Source organism: Ranitomeya imitator, chromosome 4 (genome assembly GCF_032444005.1).
Source record: "Ranitomeya imitator isolate aRanImi1 chromosome 4, aRanImi1.pri, whole genome shotgun sequence".
In the NCBI taxonomy this organism is placed as follows: Eukaryota; Metazoa; Chordata; class Amphibia; order Anura; family Dendrobatidae; genus Ranitomeya; species Ranitomeya imitator.
The window spans coordinates 453,575,998-453,593,563 of record NC_091285.1 but is presented as its reverse complement, the minus strand read 5'-3'; the positions used below and the strand labels follow the sequence as shown (position 1 = coordinate 453,593,563).

At 47.6% G+C, this 17,566-nt stretch overlaps 4 non-coding genes across 4 annotated transcripts; all 4 read left to right on the top strand.

Moving 5' to 3' along the window:
- Positions 1-1,414: 1,414 nt before the first annotated feature.
- TRNAD-GUC (transfer RNA aspartic acid (anticodon GUC)) lies at positions 1,415-1,486 on the top strand. Its single transcript has one exon. It is a non-coding gene; the product is annotated as a tRNA-Asp (tRNA).
- Positions 1,487-1,700: 214 nt separating this feature from the next.
- On the top strand, positions 1,701-1,774 carry TRNAI-AAU (transfer RNA isoleucine (anticodon AAU)). Its single transcript has one exon. It is a non-coding gene; the product is annotated as a tRNA-Ile (tRNA).
- A 736-nt stretch (positions 1,775-2,510) lies between these two features.
- TRNAD-GUC (transfer RNA aspartic acid (anticodon GUC)) lies at positions 2,511-2,582 on the top strand. Its single transcript has one exon. It is a non-coding gene; the product is annotated as a tRNA-Asp (tRNA).
- A 214-nt stretch (positions 2,583-2,796) lies between these two features.
- Positions 2,797-2,870, top strand: TRNAI-AAU (transfer RNA isoleucine (anticodon AAU)). The gene has a single exon. It is a non-coding gene; the product is annotated as a tRNA-Ile (tRNA).
- The last annotated feature ends 14,696 nt before the right edge of the window (positions 2,871-17,566 follow it).

Here is a 17,566-nt window from a genome sequence, read left to right as displayed (position 1 = left end):
GGTATGTGAATGATCAGATGAACCCCTGTTGGCCAGGCTCCTTTTTCGTTTTGGCACTTTCAGACAAGGGAGGCGAGACTGTGAAGAAAACTGCAATTTTTGGGAGAGAGAGCAGCCGCCCTAATGATGGCAAAGCTGTCTATAGTGTCTGGGAGCTTTTGTCAAACTTTTGCTCGGCAGACCAATAATGGCCTCATTCAGACAGCTGTATTTTCAGGACGGCATACTGACCCTAGCATGACCTAATATCAAGTCTAGTAAGTTAAAGATTGCCACAGCTACATTGATACATCACCAGAACCGCCGTCAGTGCCTGGCTGCGGAAACAGCACTTCCATCAGCATATGACTACATCAGCATATGAGTTCAACACAAGACCCATCATCAGTACATGAATACAGCACCAGAGACACCATCAGCACATAAACACAGCACCAAGCTTAACACAGAGATCCATTGCAATGGCGCAAAGGTCAACAGCAAAATACGCTGCAACTATACTATCTGCTTGCTACAGGCTTCAAATAACACCACCACACCATAGGGACAACTACTTCTGCAAATCAGTTAGGCATGCAATTCTACACAGAAAGCACTATGAACAAAACGCGGAGTAAAAAGAAACAAGCTTCAGCATCGACCTACCTGGGATGAAACGAGTGCACGGGACCTCTAAAAAGCTGTGCTTGGCCCGTACGGGGATCGAACCCGCGACCTTGGCGTTATTAGCACCACGCTCTAACCAACTGAGCTAACCGGCCATGGGTGGGGCGTTTATCCCCTACGCAAAGAACTGGAAATAGGTATGAGCGCAAATAATTCCGTTTTGGGGGGGGATGGATTTATCACACAATGTAGAGACTTCTGGTGGCAGTAAAGTGACAATCAAACAATAAAATATCAAAAGCCCCTGAATATGAATTTATTGCCAGCAGGATCAGCTTCTCGGAGCAAATTCAAGAATATAAGAGAGGCCTCCCCGTCGGGGAATCGAACCCCGGTCTCCCGCGTGACAGGCGGGGATACTTACCACTATACTAACGAGGATTGGCTGTGCCGTCACCTCTGGCATCGCACTCCGAGAAAGTGCACACGCGGTATGTGAATGATCAGATGAACCCCTGTTGGCCAGGCTCCTTTTTCGTTTTGGCACTTTCAGACAAGGGAGGCGAGACTGTGAAGAAAACTGCAATTTTTGGGAGAGAGAGCAGCCGCCCTAATGATGGCAAAGCTGTCTATAGTGTCTGGGAGCTTTTGTCAAACTTTTGCTCGGCAGACCAATAATGGCCTCATTCAGACAGCTGTATTTTCAGGACGGCATACTGACCCTAGCATGACCTAATATCATCTGATCATTCACATACCGCGTGTGCACTTTCTCGGAGTGCGATGCCAGAGGTGACGGCACAGCCAATCCTCGTTAGTATAGTGGTAAGTATCCCCGCCTGTCACGCGGGAGACCGGGGTTCGATTCCCCGACGGGGAGGCCTCTCTTATATTCTTGAATTTGCTCCGAGAAGCTGATCCTGCTGGCAATAAATTCATATTCAGGGGCTTTTGATATTTTATTGTTTGATTGTCACTTTACTGCCACCAGAAGTCTCTACATTGTGTGATAAATCCATCCCCCCCCAAAACGGAATTATTTGCGCTCATACCTATTTCCAGTTCTTTGCGTAGGGGATAAACGCCCCACCCATGGCCGGTTAGCTCAGTTGGTTAGAGCGTGGTGCTAATAACGCCAAGGTCGCGGGTTCGATCCCCGTACGGGCCAAGCACAGCTTTTTAGAGGTCCCGTGCACTCGTTTCATCCTAGGTAGGTCGATGCTGAAGCTTGTTTCTTTTTACTCCGCGTTTTGTTCATAGTGCTTTCTGTGTAGAATTGCATGCCTAACTGATTTGCAGAAGTAGTTGTCCCTATGGTGTGGTGGTGTTATTTGAAGCCTGTAGCAAGCAGATAGTATAGTTGCAGCGTATTTTGCTGTTGACCTTTGCGCCATTGCAATGGATCTCTGTGTTAAGCTTGGTGCTGTGTTTATGTGCTGATGGTGTCTCTGGTGCTGTATTCATGTACTGATGATGGGTCTTGTGTTGAACTCATATGCTGATGTAGTCATATGCTGATGGAAGTGCTGTTTCCGCAGCCAGGCACTGACGGCGGTTCTGGTGATGTATCAATGTAGCTGTGGCAATCTTTAACTTACTAGACTTGATATTAGGTCATGCTAGGGTCAGTATGCCGTCCTGAAAATACAGCTGTCTGAATGAGGCCATTATTGGTCTGCCGAGCAAAAGTTTGACAAAAGCTCCCAGACACTATAGACAGCTTTGCCATCATTAGGGCGGCTGCTCTCTCTCCCAAAAATTGCAGTTTTCTTCACAGTCTCGCCTCCCTTGTCTGAAAGTGCCAAAACGAAAAAGGAGCCTGGCCAACAGGGGTTCATCTGATCATTCACATACCGCGTGTGCACTTTCTCGGAGTGCGATGCCAGAGGTGACGGCACAGCCAATCCTCGTTAGTATAGTGGTAAGTATCCCCGCCTGTCACGCGGGAGACCGGGGTTCGATTCCCCGACGGGGAGGCCTCTCTTATATTCTTGAATTTGCTCCGAGAAGCTGATCCTGCTGGCAATAAATTCATATTCAGGGGCTTTTGATATTTTATTGTTTGATTGTCACTTTACTGCCACCAGAAGTCTCTACATTGTGTGATAAATCCATCCCCCCCCAAAACGGAATTATTTGCGCTCATACCTATTTCCAGTTCTTTGCGTAGGGGATAAACGCCCCACCCATGGCCGGTTAGCTCAGTTGGTTAGAGCGTGGTGCTAATAACGCCAAGGTCGCGGGTTCGATCCCCGTACGGGCCAAGCACAGCTTTTTAGAGGTCCCGTGCACTCGTTTCATCCCAGGTAGGTCGATGCTGAAGCTTGTTTCTTTTTACTCCGCGTTTTGTTCATAGTGCTTTCTGTGTAGAATTGCATGCCTAACTGATTTGCAGAAGTAGTTGTCCCTATGGTGTGGTGGTGTTATTTGAAGCCTGTAGCAAGCAGATAGTATAGTTGCAGCGTATTTTGCTGTTGACCTTTGCGCCATTGCAATGGATCTCTGTGTTAAGCTTGGTGCTGTGTTTATGTGCTGATGGTGTCTCTGGTGCTGTATTCATGTACTGATGATGGGTCTTGTGTTGAACTCATATGCTGATGTAGTCATATGCTGATGGAAGTGCTGTTTCCGCAGCCAGGCACTGACGGCGGTTCTGGTGATGTATCAATGTAGCTGTGGCAATCTTTAACTTACTAGACTTGATATTAGGTCATGCTAGGGTCAGTATGCCGTCCTGAAAATACAGCTGTCTGAATGAGGCCATTATTGGTCTGCCGAGCAAAAGTTTGACAAAAGCTCCCAGACACTATAGACAGCTTTGCCATCATTAGGGCAGCTGCTCTCTCTCCCAAAAATTGCAGTTTTCTTCACAGTCTCGCCTCCCTTGTCTGAAAGTGCCAAAACGAAAAAGGAGCCTGGCCAACAGGGGTTCATCTGATCATTCACATACCGCGTGTGCACTTTCTCGGAGTGCGATGCCAGAGGTGACGGCACAGCCAATCCTCGTTAGTATAGTGGTAAGTATCCCCGCCTGTCACGCGGGAGACCGGGGTTCGATTCACCGACGGGGAGGCCTCTCTTATATTCTTGAATTTGCTCCGAGAAGCTGATCCTGCTGGCAATAAATTCATATTCAGGGGCTTTTGATATTTTATTGTTTGATTGTCACTTTACTGCCACCAGCTTTGCCACCTGTTGGCCAGGCTCCTTTTTCGTTTTGGCACTTTCAGACAAGGGAGGCGAGACTGTGAAGAAAACTGCAATTTTTGGGAGAGAGAGCAGCCGCCCTAATGATGGCAAAGCTGTCTATAGTGTCTGGGAGCTTTTGTCAAACTTTTGCTCGGCAGACCAATAATGGCCTCATTCAGACAGCTGTATTTTCAGGACGGCATACTGACCCTAGCATGACCTAATATCAAGTCTAGTAAGTTAAAGATTGCCACAGCTACATTGATACATCACCAGAACCGCCGTCAGTGCCTGGCTGCGGAAACAGCACTTCCATCAGCATATGACTACATCAGCATATGAGTTCAACACAAGACCCATCATCAGTACATGAATACAGCACCAGAGACACCATCAGCACATAAACACAGCACCAAGCTTAACACAGAGATCCATTGCAATGGCGCAAAGGTCAACAGCAAAATACGCTGCAACTATACTATCTGCTTGCTACAGGCTTCAAATAACACCACCACACCATAGGGACAACTACTTCTGCAAATCAGTTAGGCATGCAATTCTACACAGAAAGCACTATGAACAAAACGCGGAGTAAAAAGAAACAAGCTTCAGCATCGACCTACCTGGGATGAAACGAGTGCACGGGACCTCTAAAAAGCTGTGCTTGGCCCGTACGGGGATCGAACCCGCGACCTTGGCGTTATTAGCACCACGCTCTAACCAACTGAGCTAACCGGCCATGGGTGGGGCGTTTATCCCCTACGCAAAGAACTGGAAATAGGTATGAGCGCAAATAATTCCGTTTTGGGGGGGGATGGATTTATCACACAATGTAGAGACTTCTGGTGGCAGTAAAGTGACAATCAAACAATAAAATATCAAAAGCCCCTGAATATGAATTTATTGCCAGCAGGATCAGCTTCTAGTAAGTTAAAGATTGCCACAGCTACATTGATACATCACCAGAACCGCCGTCAGTGCCTGGCTGCGGAAACAGCACTTCCATCAGCATATGACTACATCAGCATATGAGTTCAACACAAGACCCATCATCAGTACATGAATACAGCACCAGAGACACCATCAGCACATAAACACAGCACCAAGCTTAACACAGAGATCCATTGCAATGGCGCAAAGGTCAACAGCAAAATACGCTGCAACTATACTATCTGCTTGCTACAGGCTTCAAATAACACCACCACACCATAGGGACAACTACTTCTGCAAATCAGTTAGGCATGCAATTCTACACAGAAAGCACTATGAACAAAACGCGGAGTAAAAAGAAACAAGCTTCAGCATCGACCTACCTGGGATGAAACGAGTGCACGGGACCTCTAAAAAGCTGTGCTTGGCCCGTACGGGGATCGAACCCGCGACCTTGGCGTTATTAGCACCACGCTCTAACCAACTGAGCTAACCGGCCATGGGTGGGGCGTTTATCCCCTACGCAAAGAACTGGAAATAGGTATGAGCGCAAATAATTCCGTTTTGGGGGGGGATGGATTTATCACACAATGTAGAGACTTCTGGTGGCAGTAAAGTGACAATCAAACAATAAAATATCAAAAGCCCCTGAATATGAATTTATTGCCAGCAGGATCAGCTTCTCGGAGCAAATTCAAGAATATAAGAGAGGCCTCCCCGTCGGGGAATCGAACCCCGGTCTCCCGCGTGACAGGCGGGGATACTTACCACTATACTAACGAGGATTGGCTGTGCCGTCACCTCTGGCATCGCACTCCGAGAAAGTGCACACGCGGTATGTGAATGATCAGATGAACCCCTGTTGGCCAGGCTCCTTTTTCGTTTTGGCACTTTCAGACAAGGGAGGCGAGACTGTGAAGAAAACTGCAATTTTTGGGAGAGAGAGCAGCCGCCCTAATGATGGCAAAGCTGTCTATAGTGTCTGGGAGCTTTTGTCAAACTTTTGCTCGGCAGACCAATAATGGCCTCATTCAGACAGCTGTATTTTCAGGACGGCATACTGACCCTAGCATGACCTAATATCAAGTCTAGTAAGTTAAAGATTGCCACAGCTACATTGATACATCACCAGAACCGCCGTCAGTGCCTGGCTGCGGAAACAGCACTTCCATCAGCATATGACTACATCAGCATATGAGTTCAACACAAGACCCATCATCAGTACATGAATACAGCACCAGAGACACCATCAGCACATAAACACAGCACCAAGCTTAACACAGAGATCCATTGCAATGGCGCAAAGGTCAACAGCAAAATACGCTGCAACTATACTATCTGCTTGCTACAGGCTTCAAATAACACCACCACACCATAGGGACAACTACTTCTGCAAATCAGTTAGGCATGCAATTCTACACAGAAAGCACTATGAACAAAACGCGGAGTAAAAAGAAACAAGCTTCAGCATCGACCTACCTGGGATGAAACGAGTGCACGGGACCTCTAAAAAGCTGTGCTTGGCCCGTACGGGGATCGAACCCGCGACCTTGGCGTTATTAGCACCACGCTCTAACCAACTGAGCTAACCGGCCATGGGTGGGGCGTTTATCCCCTACGCAAAGAACTGGAAATAGGTATGAGCGCAAATAATTCCGTTTTGGGGGGGGATGGATTTATCACACAATGTAGAGACTTCTGGTGGCAGTAAAGTGACAATCAAACAATAAAATATCAAAAGCCCCTGAATATGAATTTATTGCCAGCAGGATCAGCTTCTCGGAGCAAATTCAAGAATATAAGAGAGGCCTCCCCGTCGGGGAATCGAACCCCGGTCTCCCGCGTGACAGGCGGGGATACTTACCACTATACTAACGAGGATTGGCTGTGCCGTCACCTCTGGCATCGCACTCCGAGAAAGTGCACACGCGGTATGTGAATGATCAGATGAACCCCTGTTGGCCAGGCTCCTTTTTCGTTTTGGCACTTTCAGACAAGGGAGGCGAGACTGTGAAGAAAACTGCAATTTTTGGGAGAGAGAGCAGCCGCCCTAATGATGGCAAAGCTGTCTATAGTGTCTGGGAGCTTTTGTCAAACTTTTGCTCGGCAGACCAATAATGGCCTCATTCAGACAGCTGTATTTTCAGGACAGCATACTGACCCTAGCATGACCTAATATCAAGTCTAGTAAGTTAAAGATTGCCACAGCTACATTGATACATCACCAGAACCGCCGTCAGTGCCTGGCTGCGGAAACAGCACTTCCATCAGCATATGACTACATCAGCATATGAGTTCAACACAAGACCCATCATCAGTACATGAATACAGCACCAGAGACACCATCAGCACATAAACACAGCACCAAGCTTAACACAGAGATCCATTGCAATGGCGCAAAGGTCAACAGCAAAATACGCTGCAACTATACTATCTGCTTGCTACAGGCTTCAAATAACACCACCACACCATAGGGACAACTACTTCTGCAAATCAGTTAGGCATGCAATTCTACACAGAAAGCACTATGAACAAAACGCGGAGTAAAAAGAAACAAGCTTCAGCATCGACCTACCTGGGATGAAACGAGTGCACGGGACCTCTAAAAAGCTGTGCTTGGCCCGTACGGGGATCGAACCCGCGACCTTGGCGTTATTAGCACCACGCTCTAACCAACTGAGCTAACCGGCCATGGGTGGGGCGTTTATCCCCTACGCAAAGAACTGGAAATAGGTATGAGCGCAAATAATTCCGTTTTGGGGGGGGATGGATTTATCACACAATGTAGAGACTTCTGGTGGCAGTAAAGTGACAATCAAACAATAAAATATCAAAAGCCCCTGAATATGAATTTATTGCCAGCAGGATCAGCTTCTCGGAGCAAATTCAAGAATATAAGAGAGGCCTCCCCGTCGGGGAATCGAACCCCGGTCTCCCGCGTGACAGGCGGGGATACTTACCACTATACTAACGAGGATTGGCTGTGCTGTCACCTCTGGCATCGCACTCCGAGAAAGTGCACACGCGGTATGTGAATGATCAGATGAACCCCTGTTGGCCAGGCTCCTTTTTCGTTTTGGCACTTTCAGACAAGGGAGGCGAGACTGTGAAGAAAACTGCAATTTTTGGGAGAGAGAGCAGCCGCCCTAATGATGGCAAAGCTGTCTATAGTGTCTGGGAGCTTTTGTCAAACTTTTGCTCGGCAGACCAATAATGGCCTCATTCAGACAGCTGTATTTTCAGGACAGCATACTGACCCTAGCATGACCTAATATCAAGTCTAGTAAGTTAAAGATTGCCACAGCTACATTGATACATCACCAGAACCGCCGTCAGTGCCTGGCTGCGGAAACAGCACTTCCATCAGCATATGACTACATCAGCATATGAGTTCAACACAAGACCCATCATCAGTACATGAATACAGCACCAGAGACACCATCAGCACATAAACACAGCACCAAGCTTAACACAGAGATCCATTGCAATGGCGCAAAGGTCAACAGCAAAATACGCTGCAACTATACTATCTGCTTGCTACAGGCTTCAAATAACACCACCACACCATAGGGACAACTACTTCTGCAAATCAGTTAGGCATGCAATTCTACACAGAAAGCACTATGAACAAAACGCGGAGTAAAAAGAAACAAGCTTCAGCATCGACCTACCTGGGATGAAACGAGTGCACGGGACCTCTAAAAAGCTGTGCTTGGCCCGTACGGGGATCGAACCCGCGACCTTGGCGTTATTAGCACCACGCTCTAACCAACTGAGCTAACCGGCCATGGGTGGGGCGTTTATCCCCTACGCAAAGAACTGGAAATAGGTATGAGCGCAAATAATTCCGTTTTGGGGGGGGATGGATTTATCACACAATGTAGAGACTTCTGGTGGCAGTAAAGTGACAATCAAACAATAAAATATCAAAAGCCCCTGAATATGAATTTATTGCCAGCAGGATCAGCTTCTCGGAGCAAATTCAAGAATATAAGAGAGGCCTCCCCGTCGGGGAATCGAACCCCGGTCTCCCGCGTGACAGGCGGGGATACTTACCACTATACTAACGAGGATTGGCTGTGCCGTCACCTCTGGCATCGCACTCCGAGAAAGTGCACACGCGGTATGTGAATGATCAGATGAACCCCTGTTGGCCAGGCTCCTTTTTCGTTTTGGCACTTTCAGACAAGGGAGGCGAGACTGTGAAGAAAACTGCAATTTTTGGGAGAGAGAGCAGCCGCCCTAATGATGGCAAAGCTGTCTATAGTGTCTGGGAGCTTTTGTCAAACTTTTGCTCGGCAGACCAATAATGGCCTCATTCAGACAGCTGTATTTTCAGGACGGCATACTGACCCTAGCATGACCTAATATCAAGTCTAGTAAGTTAAAGATTGCCACAGCTACATTGATACATCACCAGAACCGCCGTCAGTGCCTGGCTGCGGAAACAGCACTTCCATCAGCATATGACTACATCAGCATATGAGTTCAACACAAGACCCATCATCAGTACATGAATACAGCACCAGAGACACCATCAGCACATAAACACAGCACCAAGCTTAACACAGAGATCCATTGCAATGGCGCAATGGTCAACAGCAAAATACGCTGCAACTATACTATCTGCTTGCTACAGGCTTCAAATAACACCACCACACCATAGGGACAACTACTTCTGCAAATCAGTTAGGCATGCAATTCTACACAGAAAGCACTATGAACAAAACGCGGAGTAAAAAGAAACAAGCTTCAGCATCGACCTACCTGGGATGAAACGAGTGCACGGGACCTCTAAAAAGCTGTGCTTGGCCCGTACGGGGATCGAACCCGCGACCTTGGCGTTATTAGCACCACGCTCTAACCAACTGAGCTAACCGGCCATGGGTGGGGCGTTTATCCCCTACGCAAAGAACTGGAAATAGGTATGAGCGCAAATAATTCCGTTTTGGGGGGGGGATGGATTTATCACACAATGTAGAGACTTCTGGTGGCAGTAAAGTGACAATCAAACAATAAAATATCAAAAGCCCCTGAATATGAATTTATTGCCAGCAGGATCAGCTTCTCGGAGCAAATTCAAGAATATAAGAGAGGCCTCCCCGTCGGGGAATCGAACCCCGGTCTCCCGCGTGACAGGCGGGGATACTTACCACTATACTAACGAGGATTGGCTGTGCCGTCACCTCTGGCATCGCACTCCGAGAAAGTGCACACGCGGTATGTGAATGATCAGATGAACCCCTGTTGGCCAGGCTCCTTTTTCGTTTTGGCACTTTCAGACAAGGGAGGCGAGACTGTGAAGAAAACTGCAATTTTTGGGAGAGAGAGCAGCCGCCCTAATGATGGCAAAGCTGTCTATAGTGTCTGGGAGCTTTTGTCAAACTTTTGCTCGGCAGACCAATAATGGCCTCATTCAGACAGCTGTATTTTCAGGACAGCATACTGACCCTAGCATGACCTAATATCAAGTCTAGTAAGTTAAAGATTGCCACAGCTACATTGATACATCACCAGAACCGCCGTCAGTGCCTGGCTGCGGAAACAGCACTTCCATCAGCATATGACTACATCAGCATATGAGTTCAACACAAGACCCATCATCAGTACATGAATACAGCACCAGAGACACCATCAGCACATAAACACAGCACCAAGCTTAACACAGAGATCCATTGCAATGGCGCAAAGGTCAACAGCAAAATACGCTGCAACTATACTATCTGCTTGCTACAGGCTTCAAATAACACCACCACACCATAGGGACAACTACTTCTGCAAATCAGTTAGGCATGCAATTCTACACAGAAAGCACTATGAACAAAACGCGGAGTAAAAAGAAACAAGCTTCAGCATCGACCTACCTGGGATGAAACGAGTGCACGGGACCTCTAAAAAGCTGTGCTTGGCCCGTACGGGGATCGAACCCGCGACCTTGGCGTTATTAGCACCACGCTCTAACCAACTGAGCTAACCGGCCATGGGTGGGGCGTTTATCCCCTACGCAAAGAACTGGAAATAGGTATGAGCGCAAATAATTCCGTTTTGGGGGGGGATGGATTTATCACACAATGTAGAGACTTCTGGTGGCAGTAAAGTGACAATCAAACAATAAAATATCAAAAGCCCCTGAATATGAATTTATTGCCAGCAGGATCAGCTTCTCGGAGCAAATTCAAGAATATAAGAGAGGCCTCCCCGTCGGGGAATCGAACCCCGGTCTCCCGCGTGACAGGCGGGGATACTTACCACTATACTAACGAGGATTGGCTGTGCCGTCACCTCTGGCATCGCACTCCGAGAAAGTGCACACGCGGTATGTGAATGATCAGATGAACCCCTGTTGGCCAGGCTCCTTTTTCGTTTTGGCACTTTCAGACAAGGGAGGCGAGACTGTGAAGAAAACTGCAATTTTTGGGAGAGAGAGCAGCCGCCCTAATGATGGCAAAGCTGTCTATAGTGTCTGGGAGCTTTTGTCAAACTTTTGCTCGGCAGACCAATAATGGCCTCATTCAGACAGCTGTATTTTCAGGACGGCATACTGACCCTAGCATGACCTAATATCAAGTCTAGTAAGTTAAAGATTGCCACAGCTACATTGATACATCACCAGAACCGCCGTCAGTGCCTGGCTGCGGAAACAGCACTTCCATCAGCATATGACTACATCAGCATATGCGTTCAACACAAGACCCATCATCAGTACATGAATACAGCACCAGAGACACCATCAGCACATAAACACAGCACCAAGCTTAACACAGAGATCCATTGCAATGGCGCAAAGGTCAACAGCAAAATACGCTGCAACTATACTATCTGCTTGCTACAGGCTTCAAATAACACCACCACACCATAGGGACAACTACTTCTGCAAATCAGTTAGGCATGCAATTCTACACAGAAAGCACTATGAACAAAACGCGGAGTAAAAAGAAACAAGCTTCAGCATCGACCTACCTGGGATGAAACGAGTGCACGGGACCTCTGAAAAGCTGTGCTTGGCCCGTACGGGGATCGAACCCGCGACCTTGGCGTTATTAGCACCACGCTCTAACCAACTGAGCTAACCGGCCATGGGTGGGGCGTTTATCCCCTACGCAAAGAACTGGAAATAGGTATGAGCGCAAATAATTCCGTTTTGGGGGGGGATGGATTTATCACACAATGTAGAGACTTCTGGTGGCAGTAAAGTGACAATCAAACAATAAAATATCAAAAGCCCCTGAATATGAATTTATTGCCAGCAGGATCAGCTTCTCGGAGCAAATTCAAGAATATAAGAGAGGCCTCCCCGTCGGGGAATCGAACCCCGGTCTCCCGCGTGACAGGCGGGGATACTTACCACTATACTAACGAGGATTGGCTGTGCCGTCACCTCTGGCATCGCACTCCGAGAAAGTGCACACGCGGTATGTGAATGATCAGATGAACCCCTGTTGGCCAGGCTCCTTTTTCGTTTTGGCACTTTCAGACAAGGGAGGCGAGACTGTGAAGAAAACTGCAATTTTTGGGAGAGAGAGCAGCCGCCCTAATGATGGCAAAGCTGTCTATAGTGTCTGGGAGCTTTTGTCAAACTTTTGCTCGGCAGACCAATAATGGCCTCATTCAGACAGCTGTATTTTCAGGACAGCATACTGACCCTAGCATGACCTAATATCAAGTCTAGTAAGTTAAAGATTGCCACAGCTACATTGATACATCACCAGAACCGCCGTCAGTGCCTGGCTGCGGAAACAGCACTTCCATCAGCATATGACTACATCAGCATATGAGTTCAACACAAGACCCATCATCAGTACATGAATACAGCACCAGAGACACCATCAGCACATAAACACAGCACCAAGCTTAACACAGAGATCCATTGCAATGGCGCAAAGGTCAACAGCAAAATACGCTGCAACTATACTATCTGCTTGCTACAGGCTTCAAATAACACCACCACACCATAGGGACAACTACTTCTGCAAATCAGTTAGGCATGCAATTCTACACAGAAAGCACTATGAACAAAACGCGGAGTAAAAAGAAACAAGCTTCAGCATCGACCTACCTGGGATGAAACGAGTGCACGGGACCTCTAAAAAGCTGTGCTTGGCCCGTACGGGGATCGAACCCGCGACCTTGGCGTTATTAGCACCACGCTCTAACCAACTGAGCTAACCGGCCATGGGTGGGGCGTTTATCCCCTACGCAAAGAACTGGAAATAGGTATGAGCGCAAATAATTCCGTTTTGGGGGGGGATGGATTTATCACACAATGTAGAGACTTCTGGTGGCAGTAAAGTGACAATCAAACAATAAAATATCAAAAGCCCCTGAATATGAATTTATTGCCAGCAGGATCAGCTTCTCGGAGCAAATTCAAGAATATAAGAGAGGCCTCCCCGTCGGGGAATCGAACCCCGGTCTCCCGCGTGACAGGCGGGGATACTTACCACTATACTAACGAGGATTGGCTGTGCTGTCACCTCTGGCATCGCACTCCGAGAAAGTGCACACGCGGTATGTGAATGATCAGATGAACCCCTGTTGGCCAGGCTCCTTTTTCGTTTTGGCACTTTCAGACAAGGGAGGCGAGACTGTGAAGAAAACTGCAATTTTTGGGAGAGAGAGCAGCCGCCCTAATGATGGCAAAGCTGTCTATAGTGTCTGGGAGCTTTTGTCAAACTTTTGCTCGGCAGACCAATAATGGCCTCATTCAGACAGCTGTATTTTCAGGACAGCATACTGACCCTAGCATGACCTAATATCAAGTCTAGTAAGTTAAAGATTGCCACAGCTACATTGATACATCACCAGAACCGCCGTCAGTGCCTGGCTGCGGAAACAGCACTTCCATCAGCATATGACTACATCAGCATATGAGTTCAACACAAGACCCATCATCAGTACATGAATACAGCACCAGAGACACCATCAGCACATAAACACAGCACCAAGCTTAACACAGAGATCCATTGCAATGGCGCAAAGGTCAACAGCAAAATACGCTGCAACTATACTATCTGCTTGCTACAGGCTTCAAATAACACCACCACACCATAGGGACAACTACTTCTGCAAATCAGTTAGGCATGCAATTCTACACAGAAAGCACTATGAACAAAACGCGGAGTAAAAAGAAACAAGCTTCAGCATCGACCTACCTGGGATGAAACGAGTGCACGGGACCTCTAAAAAGCTGTGCTTGGCCCGTACGGGGATCGAACCCGCGACCTTGGCGTTATTAGCACCACGCTCTAACCAACTGAGCTAACCGGCCATGGGTGGGGCGTTTATCCCCTACGCAAAGAACTGGAAATAGGTATGAGCGCAAATAATTCCGTTTTGGGGGGGGATGGATTTATCACACAATGTAGAGACTTCTGGTGGCAGTAAAGTGACAATCAAACAATAAAATATCAAAAGCCCCTGAATATGAATTTATTGCCAGCAGGATCAGCTTCTCGGAGCAAATTCAAGAATATAAGAGAGGCCTCCCCGTCGGGGAATCGAACCCCGGTCTCCCGCGTGACAGGCGGGGATACTTACCACTATACTAACGAGGATTGGCTGTGCCGTCACCTCTGGCATCGCACTCCGAGAAAGTGCACACGCGGTATGTGAATGATCAGATGAACCCCTGTTGGCCAGGCTCCTTTTTCGTTTTGGCACTTTCAGACAAGGGAGGCGAGACTGTGAAGAAAACTGCAATTTTTGGGAGAGAGAGCAGCCGCCCTAATGATGGCAAAGCTGTCTATAGTGTCTGGGAGCTTTTGTCAAACTTTTGCTCGGCAGACCAATAATGGCCTCATTCAGACAGCTGTATTTTCAGGACGGCATACTGACCCTAGCATGACCTAATATCAAGTCTAGTAAGTTAAAGATTGCCACAGCTACATTGATACATCACCAGAACCGCCGTCAGTGCCTGGCTGCGGAAACAGCACTTCCATCAGCATATGACTACATCAGCATATGAGTTCAACACAAGACCCATCATCAGTACATGAATACAGCACCAGAGACACCATCAGCACATAAACACAGCACCAAGCTTAACACAGAGATCCATTGCAATGGCGCAATGGTCAACAGCAAAATACGCTGCAACTATACTATCTGCTTGCTACAGGCTTCAAATAACACCACCACACCATAGGGACAACTACTTCTGCAAATCAGTTAGGCATGCAATTCTACACAGAAAGCACTATGAACAAAACGCGGAGTAAAAAGAAACAAGCTTCAGCATCGACCTACCTGGGATGAAACGAGTGCACGGGACCTCTAAAAAGCTGTGCTTGGCCCGTACGGGGATCGAACCCGCGACCTTGGCGTTATTAGCACCACGCTCTAACCAACTGAGCTAACCGGCCATGGGTGGGGCGTTTATCCCCTACGCAAAGAACTGGAAATAGGTATGAGCGCAAATAATTCCGTTTTGGGGGGGGGATGGATTTATCACACAATGTAGAGACTTCTGGTGGCAGTAAAGTGACAATCAAACAATAAAATATCAAAAGCCCCTGAATATGAATTTATTGCCAGCAGGATCAGCTTCTCGGAGCAAATTCAAGAATATAAGAGAGGCCTCCCCGTCGGGGAATCGAACCCCGGTCTCCCGCGTGACAGGCGGGGATACTTACCACTATACTAACGAGGATTGGCTGTGCCGTCACCTCTGGCATCGCACTCCGAGAAAGTGCACACGCGGTATGTGAATGATCAGATGAACCCCTGTTGGCCAGGCTCCTTTTTCGTTTTGGCACTTTCAGACAAGGGAGGCGAGACTGTGAAGAAAACTGCAATTTTTGGGAGAGAGAGCAGCCGCCCTAATGATGGCAAAGCTGTCTATAGTGTCTGGGAGCTTTTGTCAAACTTTTGCTCGGCAGACCAATAATGGCCTCATTCAGACAGCTGTATTTTCAGGACAGCATACTGACCCTAGCATGACCTAATATCAAGTCTAGTAAGTTAAAGATTGCCACAGCTACATTGATACATCACCAGAACCGCCGTCAGTGCCTGGCTGCGGAAACAGCACTTCCATCAGCATATGACTACATCAGCATATGAGTTCAACACAAGACCCATCATCAGTACATGAATACAGCACCAGAGACACCATCAGCACATAAACACAGCACCAAGCTTAACACAGAGATCCATTGCAATGGCGCAAAGGTCAACAGCAAAATACGCTGCAACTATACTATCTGCTTGCTACAGGCTTCAAATAACACCACCACACCATAGGGACAACTACTTCTGCAAATCAGTTAGGCATGCAATTCTACACAGAAAGCACTATGAACAAAACGCGGAGTAAAAAGAAACAAGCTTCAGCATCGACCTACCTGGGATGAAACGAGTGCACGGGACCTCTAAAAAGCTGTGCTTGGCCCGTACGGGGATCGAACCCGCGACCTTGGCGTTATTAGCACCACGCTCTAACCAACTGAGCTAACCGGCCATGGGTGGGGCGTTTATCCCCTACGCAAAGAACTGGAAATAGGTATGAGCGCAAATAATTCCGTTTTGGGGGGGGATGGATTTATCACACAATGTAGAGACTTCTGGTGGCAGTAAAGTGACAATCAAACAATAAAATATCAAAAGCCCCTGAATATGAATTTATTGCCAGCAGGATCAGCTTCTCGGAGCAAATTCAAGAATATAAGAGAGGCCTCCCCGTCGGGGAATCGAACCCCGGTCTCCCGCGTGACAGGCGGGGATACTTACCACTATACTAACGAGGATTGGCTGTGCCGTCACCTCTGGCATCGCACTCCGAGAAAGTGCACACGCGGTATGTGAATGATCAGATGAACCCCTGTTGGCCAGGCTCCTTTTTCGTTTTGGCACTTTCAGACAAGGGAGGCGAGACTGTGAAGAAAACTGCAATTTTTGGGAGAGAGAGCAGCCGCCCTAATGATGGCAAAGCTGTCTATAGTGTCTGGGAGCTTTTGTCAAACTTTTGCTCGGCAGACCAATAATGGCCTCATTCAGACAGCTGTATTTTCAGGACGGCATACTGACCCTAGCATGACCTAATATCAAGTCTAGTAAGTTAAAGATTGCCACAGCTACATTGATACATCACCAGAACCGCCGTCAGTGCCTGGCTGCGGAAACAGCACTTCCATCAGCATATGACTACATCAGCATATGCGTTCAACACAAGACCCATCATCAGTACATGAATACAGCACCAGAGACACCATCAGCACATAAACACAGCACCAAGCTTAACACAGAGATCCATTGCAATGGCGCAAAGGTCAACAGCAAAATACGCTGCAACTATACTATCTGCTTGCTACAGGCTTCAAATAACACCACCACACCATAGGGACAACTACTTCTGCAAATCAGTTAGGCATGCAATTCTACACAGAAAGCACTATGAACAAAACGCGGAGTAAAAAGAAACAAGCTTCAGCATCGACCTACCTGGGATGAAACGAGTGCACGGGACCTCTGAAAAGCTGTGCTTGGCCCGTACGGGGATCGAACCCGCGACCTTGGCGTTATTAGCACCACGCTCTAACCAACTGAGCTAACCGGCCATGGGTGGGGCGTTTATCCCCTACGCAAAGAACTGGAAATAGGTATGAGCGCAAATAATTCCGTTTTGGGGGGGGATGGATTTATCACACAATGTAGAGACTTCTGGTGGCAGTAAAGTGACAATCAAACAATAAAATATCAAAAGCCCCTGAATATGAATTTATTGCCAGCAGGATCAGCTTCTCGGAGCAAATTCAAGAATATAAGAGAGGCCTCCCCGTCGGGGAATCGAACCCCGGTCTCCCGCGTGACAGGCGGGGATACTTACCACTATACTAACGAG